The sequence below is a fragment of the Psammomys obesus genome, unplaced genomic scaffold (genome assembly GCF_907164565.1).
Source record: "Psammomys obesus unplaced genomic scaffold, mPsaObe1.curated_primary_1811, whole genome shotgun sequence".
Taxonomy (NCBI): Eukaryota; Metazoa; Chordata; class Mammalia; order Rodentia; family Muridae; genus Psammomys; species Psammomys obesus.
In genome coordinates, this window is record NW_026592118.1 from 36,877,626 (window position 1) to 36,887,283 (window position 9,658).

Genomic DNA, 9,658 nt, shown 5'->3' on the forward strand with positions numbered 1-9,658 from the left:
ATCAAGAAAGTTGTCCATTTCATTTGGATTTTCTTGAAGTACAAGCTTTTGAAGCAAGCCTTAATGTGTCTTTGAATTTCCTCGGTATCTATTGTAATGTGCTCCTTTTCCTTTCTGATTTTTAAAATATGGATATTGTCTTTCTGTCTTTTATTTAGTTTTGCTAAGGGTATGTTTATCTTGTTGATTTTTCTCAAAGGACCAGCTCTTGGTTTCATTGATACTTTGTACTGTTCTCTTTGTTTCTAATTTATTGATTTCAGCTCTGAATATTTTTCTGGTTTCTACTCCTTTTAGGTCTGTTTGCTTCTTTTCATTTTAGAGCTTTCAGGTGGGCTGTCAATTGCTAGTATGAGAGCTTTCCTATTTCTTTATGAAGGTGTTTAGTTCTATGAACTTTCTTCTTAGCATGGTTTTCATTGTGTCCTGTAAGTTTGGGAAAGTTGTGCCTTCATTTTCACTGAATTTAGGAAGTCTTTAATTTCCTTATTTTTTTTCCATGACCCAGTGGTCATTGTGTAGAGAGTTGTTCAGTTTCTATGAGGTTGTAGGTTTTCTGTGGTTTCTATTTTCACTGAAGTCCAGCTTTACTCCATGGTAATCTGATAAGATACAAGGCGTTGTATCAAGTTTTTTTGTATTTGTTGAGACTTGCTTTGTGATTGACTATATGGCCAATTTTGTAGAAGATTCCATGAGGTGCTATGTTTTGGTGAAAAGTTCTATAGATATCTGTTAGGTACATTTGATTCATGACATCTGTTATTTTCATTATTTCTCTGTTTAGTTTCTGTCACAATGACTTGACCAGTGGTGAGAGAGAGGTATTAAAGTTTCCCACTATTAATGTGTGGAGTTCAATGCATGATTTAAGTTTTAGTAAAACTTCTTTTACAAATGTTTTTATCCTTGTATTTGGGGCATATATGTTTATAATTGACATGTTTCTTTGGTGGATTTTTTATTTGATGAGTGTCCTTCCTCATCTCTTTTGATTAATTTTGGTTGAAGGTCTATTTTACTAGATATTAGGATACCTACTCTAGCTTGCTTCTAGGGTCTGTTTGCTTGGAAAACCTGTTTTCTAGACCTTTGCTCTGAGTTAATGTTTATCTTTGTTGCTGAGGTGTGTTTCTTGCATGCAGCCAAATACTGGACCCTGGTTTTTGGTTGTTTGTTTGTTTTTGTTTGTTTTTATAGATTCTGTTAACCTGTGACTTTTTATTCGGGAATTGAGTTCATTGATGTTGAGATTTATTAATGACCAATGATTGTTAGTTCATGTTATTTTGGTGTTGGTGGAGGTACCCCATGTGTGTGTGTGTGTGTGTGTGTGTGTGTGTGTGAAGGTGTTTAGTTCTATGAACTTTCTTCTTAGCATGGTTTTCATTGTGTCCTGTAAGTTTGGGAAAGTTGTGCCTTCATTTTCACTGAATTTAGGAAGTCTTTAATTTCCTTATTTTTTTTCCATGACCCAGTGGTCATGGATTTTCTGCAGTGGAGTTACTTATTACCTGTGTTTTCTCAGCTGTAACTAAACCCCTTGGGTTGGAGTTTTCCCTCTAGAATTTTCTGTAAGGCTGGACTTGTGTATAGATGTTGTTTGAATTTTGTTTTCTCATAGAATAGCTTGTTTTTTCCATCTATGATGATTCTAAGTTTTGCTATAGTAGTCTGGGCTGACATCTGTGGTCTTTTAGGATCTGCCAGACATCTGCGCAGGCCCCTCTGTCTTACAGATCTCTATTGAGAAATCAGGTGTAATGCTGACATGTCTGCCTTTATATGTTACTTGGTCTTTTTCCCTTGCAGCTTTTAATATTCTTTTTTGGTTCTATACATTTAGTGGTTTGATTAGTACGCATTGGGAAGATTTTCTTTTCTGGTCCAATCTACTTGGTGTTCTTTAAGCTTCTTGTACATTTATAAGCAACTCTTTCTTTAGGTTATGGAAATTTTCTTCTATGATTTTATTGGAATTATTTTCTGTCCTTGGAACTAGGATTCTTCTCTTTCTTCTATTCCTATTATTCTTAGGTTTCATCTTTTCATAGTGACCCTGATTTCTTGGATGTTTCCTGTCAGTAACGTTTTAGATTTAACATTTTCTTTGACCAATGTATTGATTTCTTGAATTGTATCTTCTACACCTGAGATTTTCTTCTTCATCTCTTATATTCTGTTAGTGATACTTACATCTATTGTTCCTATTCTCTTTTCTAAGTTTTCCGTATCCAGGATTTTCCCAGTTAGTGTTTATTTACTGTTTCTATTTTTATTTTCAGGTCTTGAACTGTTTTATTCATTTCCTTCACCTGTTTATTTGTATTTTCCTACATTTCTTTAAGAGATTTATTTATTTCTCTCTTAAAGGCCTCTATCATCTTTATAAGGATAGAGTTAAGGTAATTTTCAATGGTGTTAGGATATTCAGGGCTTGCTGTGGTAGGATAGCTGTGTTCTGGTGGTGCCATATTGCACTGGCTCTTGTTGATTGTGTTCTTACACTGGCCTTTAGCCATATTCTTTTCCCTGGTGTTGGCTGTGTGTTTCTGGTGACTTCTGTCACTCCTCGGGAAAGCTGGTAGAGCTCTGGGCCAGACACTGGATGATCCTGAGACCTGGGAGCTCTCCTTGGGAAGATGGGTAGTACTGTGGGACCCGAGGCTGGCATGCAGGGAATAGCCTACAGCTCTGATCTGCTGGCTGTGTCTCAGTTGAACCCTAGGCAGGGGATTTGGATGGGAGAGTCTAACCTGGATGATTCTGGTGTCTGGTCTAGCAGGTATCCTTGTGAAGGCAGGTAGGGCCATAGACAGGAGTCTGTATGATTCTGGGGGCCTGGAGCCTTCCTCTGGAAGACAAGTGGAGCCTTGGTCCTGAAGCTAGAACCATGTTTCAGAGAAATTTTTACTAAATGCCACAAAAAGGGAGGACTAGAGAGATGGCTCACTAGTTAACAGCATTTTCTACTATTGCAGAGGAGCCAGATTCTATTCCCAGTGCCCATGATGAAGCTCATTGCTGTTTCTAACTTTAATTCCAAAGAGTGGTTTTTGCTATAGTTCTAGTGAATCCAGTGCCATGTTCTGTCCTTTGGAGGTCCCAGGAGTACATGCAGTGAACATGCATGCATGCAGGTAAAACACTCATACACATACAATAAATAAAAATACACCTTTTGAAAATAAAAATAAGTACTTTATATTTAAATTTATACTGAATTTATGCCTGAAATTTTGGTTATCTTGCCATAAGTATGTTATCACAACAGTAGAGTAAGAATACCAGAAATCACACAAGAATGTGTGAGTTTTGAAATTATAATTAAATTTAATCTTTTATTTTTTTTAAATGCTTTGCTTGGATAAATTTAGATTATAGTCTCAGAAACTAGCTTCTGTGAGTCCATAATACATGAATATTGTGATTTTTAAATAGTTTAGTAACATAAAGATTATAGTATACATGCACACACACACACAAATAGCAACTCTTTATGCAAAGCTTTAGAGAAAATTCTTACTTCCATCATGTAATCCCAATTACTATAATGGTCCTACTCATTATATTTGTTATTAAAGCCTCAAATTGATGAGGAAGAAGAGGACCATTATTTTGATAAATGCCTCAACCATTCTAGTTAAATTAAGAATTGGCAATAAAATCTACTTCTGAAGAAAGGATTGCTAAATATGGTAATCTAGATATAATAGTTACTAAAATACCCTCAGCAGACTATTAGAAAGTATAAAACTAAAAGATGGAAAATATTCATTGATTGTAGGAGTGCTTACTGTTTAAATACAAAGCTTATTAGCTACTTTTTTGTTGTTATGAGAACCTACCTGCAGAACTATTTAATAGGAAAAGGATTTATTTTAGCTTACAGTTTTAAAAAAGTTTGCTTTGTCATGGCAAGGGTGATGTGGCGGAGCAGAGCTTTACACCTCAAGGTGGGACAGAAACTATAATGACCACCTCCCAGTGGTCAGAGAGAACACACTACCAATGACTCCCTACTCATACTGGACTCCCTACTCATACGAAGCCCCAAATCCCAACATCTCTTGAACCTTCAAAACAGGAGCCTATGAGGGACATTTAATATTCAGGCCATAAAACAGAGGGACTAAAAATACTCAGTTGTGTAAGAAAGTAAACTCTGAAGAGAAAGAAACATGTAAGTTTTACTTTATTTCAGAAAAATACTAACCAGTAAAGAATAGATAATGCATATTAGAATACAAGCAAAATCATGGTTTTTTTTTTCAATTCTTTTTTTATAATTAAATTTATTTATTTTTATTAATTACAGTTTATTCACTTTGTATCACCCCCATAAGGCCCTCCCTCCTCCCCTCCCGGTCTCATCCACCCTCCCCCTTCTTCACACATGCCCTTCCCCAAGTCCACTGATAGGGGAGGTCCTCCTCTCCTTCCTTCTGATCCTGCAGACTATCAAAACAGATGCTGAGACTTATGGCCAACTGTTGGGCAGAGTGCATGGAATCTTATGTAAGAAGTGGGAAGTAGTAAGATCTGGAGAGGACAGGAACGCCACAAGGAGAGCATCAGATCCAGAAAATTTGAACACAGGGGTCTTCCCAGAGACTGATACTCCAACCAAGCACCAAGCATGGAGATAACCTAGAACCCCTGCACAGATGTAGCCCATGGCAGTTCAGTGTCCAAGTGGGTTCCATAGTAATGGGAAGAGGGACTGTCTCTGACATGAACTGATTGGCCTGCTCTTTGATCACCTCCCTCTGAGGGAGGAGCAGCCTTACCAGGCCACAGAAGATGACAATTCAGCCACTCCTGATGTGATAGACTAAGATCAGAATCATGTTTTTAGACATAATTTAATTATTTGTATGTGTGTGCCACATTTCTTTAAGCCACATGTGTACAGGCCTCATTAAACGTGTGTCCCTGGAAGCCAGAAAAATGTGTCAGACTTCCTGAATCTACAGGTTCAAGGGGCTGTGGCTGCCTGATGTGGGTGCTGAGAAGCAAACAAGTCCTACAGTAAGAACAGCAGGCAGTTGTAACTGCTCAACCATCTCTCCATCCCCGTAATCGCATTGCTTATCTCCAAAAGATGTGTTCTTATCCAATAAGAATAAATTATATTTTTCCTTACTATCTTTATTTTTCTTTACAAAATCAGAATAACTGGCTTTAAAAACAATTGAAAAGATTATTGGGAAGAAGCTTGAGAAATACAAAATATTTCCTCCCAAGGTCAAATGATCATTTCCACTTTCTAAATATGCAAAGTACATAACAGCCAGCAGTAGCTTCTTCCCAAATTGATTTTTTATTTTACCAAAATTCTCACAGTGTTTTATTTTGAAAACTGGCAATGCAATTTTAGCTTGAAATGACAGAGTAAGAATGATAGATGCTTGCATAGATTTATTCTTCAAATGACTTATTGAAATTTATGAAATGTGTACACAGATGCACACTGTATGGGCCATGTGAATATCCTATCTGCTTTAAAAAATTCATGGGGAAATGGCATGCTAATCTGTGTTTTAAATGAATGAAGATACATTTCAAATGGCTTTGAGATGCAATAATCTATTAAAATCAAATAGAAGAAAAAATTAAAAGGTGCCATCAACTTTCCTATTTATTTATTCAGTGACAATGTCTAAATGAGCCTGAACTGACACCAGAGGACTTCAGCTACATATTTTAATGTAATATGAAATTGCTGTCATTCTAAGTGTATAAACAATACATTTTCATCATATTAGCAACAAATGTCAGACTAATACCATAAAAACATGACTGCCAGGATATTTTATAACTTATTAACAAAATGTGTTTCTAGGGTTAAGAACAAATTTATAATTGTCAAACAAACAGAATTGTGGTAACTTGTAGCCTCTGCATGGAGAATTTTATTGCATATCTCATGTATCATTTACATCATTTAGTGAATTGAATGCTTAATATTCTTCTTGAATTTCATAAAGTCAACTATTTTCATTAAATTTCCTTCAGCATTTCTATGTGAATGGTTGGCTTTTGAATGCATCAATTTTCATACCTCACATCAATGTTATCAAGCTGCCTGTAAATGGTTAATTTTGTTTTTCCTTCTGGGGTAGCCTTTTAAGGACAGAGGGATTACCAGCAATGCTTCAATTCTGGCCTGTATGTACACTCAAGACCCGATCATCTCTTCTACTCAAGGATAAATCTGTTCTTCTTTCTTCTGACCTTGCTGAATTTTCCTTTATCTCACCTGAGCCATTTCAACCTAAGAAACATCAGGCAGTCTTACTCTGTGAAGCTACATAAGCTACATGCTCTTGTTTCTTAAGACATGGTTTTGTAATAAATGTCTTCAGTACCAACGTGTTTCTCAAATCTTTAAAAAGAACATGTCTTTTGAACAAACACAAGCACACTCAGGATAAATCCATTTAAAAGTGATACTTTATGTGATGTTAAAGATTATAAAGCTATTTCAAAGGAAATAGGTTTTAAAGGACTTTCTATATTAATACACAACAGAAGCCATATTTTGGTCAGCCAATATCACCAACAGTCAGTAATTGGGTCCTAGTTCTGACAAAACAATTCCATAAAAACCAAAGCATTAAAATTGATGCTATTCAAGTTCATCCATGTGAAATCATCCTTTATGCACAAGGTTGCAGGACTAAAGTGTGCTGTTCTGTAGATTGACTTTCACATTAAACTAGATGCTAGAATTATTCTTAACTGTGTACATTCATGAGTACATGAATGTACTCATGCAGAAAACTAGATTCTCTTTCTCTCTGTGTGTCTTTATCTGCCTCTGTCCCTCTCTGTATGTCCCTCTGTCTCTGTCTCTTTCTGTGTGTGTATGTGTGTTTGTCCATTTTCTTAATTAAAAACTCCATTTGTTTCGGTATTATAAACTTATTCACTGACTTCAGCTAATATTGTTGCTGGTTTGAGAACACATAAGCTTGTCACAGTAAACCTGGGTTTTCAAGCACTACCGTTTCTGGTGATTGTGTTTTCTATTCTAAATCATTGATACTTTCTATAAGAACAAGGTCAATGCATTGACTCCCTCTGGCCCTTTGTGCCTACTAAAGAGCTCCCTGGAAGCTTTTGGTCAGAGATCTCATTCTTCCCTTATTCCATAGACCACGGTAAGGACTCTTTTCTATAGCTTCAGGTGTCTGGCAAGATGGCATAAGGCACAATTAGGTCTTCTTGTTCCAAGATATCTAAGTTTATATATAAATTACAACCCTGCAACCCCCCCCCCCAAAAAAAAAAGGACTGGCCTTACAATGTCTAAGAAAAAATATCCTTGCATGTTCTTCTCTCTTAATACATAGGACTTTCTGCTTCAGGGTCATGTGGAGTACATAGGAGGACATACTAAGTAGGTTCCCGTTTGACCCTTGTTGGGGCAGCTGGTAACTACTTTCTTTAAAGGAGAAAAAGTCATACAATTACAACAAAAGTGTTCTTTGATCATCAGTTTAGATTATTTGTTATTTATGTGGTTTGTTCAAATGAATATCCAACATTCGTGAAAGTCATAAAAAACAGAAAACTTCCATTAGTAAAATCATCATCACCTGGGGGGAAAATGCAGTGGCAGCAGGCTATAAAGGTATAGCCAAGCTGAGTATTGTTTTTCTCATTTGCAAATGACACGGCAGCACCAAGACTCATTAAGGGAAAGCTATCCCCTTCTCTTCAAGAACGTGAAAAATCTCTGGCTGTGGCAGAGAACTTACGTTCCAGTGAGACAAGTTTAGTAATGTGTCTAAGGTGCTCGCTTCAAGAATGAGAGACCACTGCTATAAAGGTGAGTTCACCTTAGACCATACTGAAGAGATGGGTGGAATAATCATTTTTTGATGAGTAATGTACCTTTGCATCCCCAAATTCCCTCCACTAGCACAGGAGTTTACAGGGTCACCACCATACACATTTATAAATCCTCCTGCTTTTCTGATTTACTCAAAATATTACATCTTTTCTCTATCTCTGTAGTAAGTATGTTTTCTTTGGCACTTTGGGCTTCCTTATTCTTTCTTAAGGTTCCCCTTCCTGCCGTTTGGTTATTTGGCTACCACGCCCTCTGTGCCAGCTTAACTCAAATGTCAAGGCATTTTAAAAATCTTCTCTTCATTTTCCTTTTCTGGGTGGCTGCTGATAATTTCAGCTTGCCTGTCTTGGGCTTTTCTTCCAAAGTTGAAGAAAAATGATCTTGAGCTTTTGTTTGGATTCATTTTTAACTTCTTTTTATTTTAAATATTTATTAATTTAATAATTTTAACTGTGTGTGTATGTGTGTGTCTTTGTACATTCATGTACATGTGAATCCTGGTGCTCACATAGAATGAAAGTATAAAGACCCCCTGGATCTGGAATTCCAGACAACTGTAAATTGCCTGACATAGATGCTGGCAACAGAGCTCAGATCCATTTTAAGAGCTGATCCATCCCTTCAGCTCTCCTCATTCTTAAATTTCTTTATTAATAAGAATAAGAACCTCATTAGATCAAAAAAGTCTGGACACAGGGGTCTTTTCTGAGACTGATACTCCAGCCAAGGATTACTCATGGAGGTGGCCTGGAACCCCTGCACAGAGGTAGACCATGGCAGTTCAGTCTCCAAGTGGATTCTATAGTAATGGGAACAGGGACTGTCTCTAACATGAACTCAGCGGCTGGATCTTTGATCACCTCCCCCTGGGGAGAAGGGGGAGGAGCAGCCTTCCCAGGCCACAGAGGAAGACAATGCAGCCATTAATGATGAGACCTGATAGACTAGGATCAGAGGGAAGTTAAGGAGGACCTCCCTTATCAGTGGACTGGGGGAGGGGTATGGCTGGGAAAGAGGTAGGGAGGGGAAGATTGGGAGGGGAAGAGAGAAGGAAGTACAGGGGGGATACAAAGTGAATAAACTGTAATTAAAAAATAAAAATAATTAAAAATAAAAGAACCCCATTAGGGGACCTCAGTCTCCTTAATATCATCAGGCCATCATTAAAAGACTCCTCAAAATGTAAGTAACATAAAAAGAATTTATACTTCTCTAAAAACCAGAATTAGCCAAGATTTAAGTTGTCTAGTTTCCTACAGGTGTTCTACTTCTCTTCACCCCTACTTGTCTCTTAATAGTAAATCTATATAGTGGACCAAAGTGAGATCAGGAACTAATATACAGGAGCCTCTGTGTCTTCTGCTTCTTTGTCCTGCAAAGCCAAGGCTCTGGCCAAAAGCCAACATCCCATCTTTGGAATGTGGCAGAGTAATAGAAGTTTAGAAACAAACGAACAAAATCACTGTCTCATTTTCTATTCTCACCACCAAGGTAGGAAATAAACGTCTAAAAAAAACTAATGTAGTAGTTAATGTGGAGCTTTCTTGTGAAACTATATCCATAAAAAGTATCAATCAAATAAAAGTGGCACTGTAAATTGTGAATACTAGAAGTGTACTATGAGATCATTGTACAAAGCTACACAGTGTTCTTGGTGACCCATACTAAACAAAAGGAGTGTTATTTAAACATCTCATGAGATTGATCCTCTTAAATAACTAAATAAGCTATAAAATTCACAGGTAAATTGAAAGAGCTGGAAAAAAATCATTCTGACTGAGGTAATGAAGACCCGAA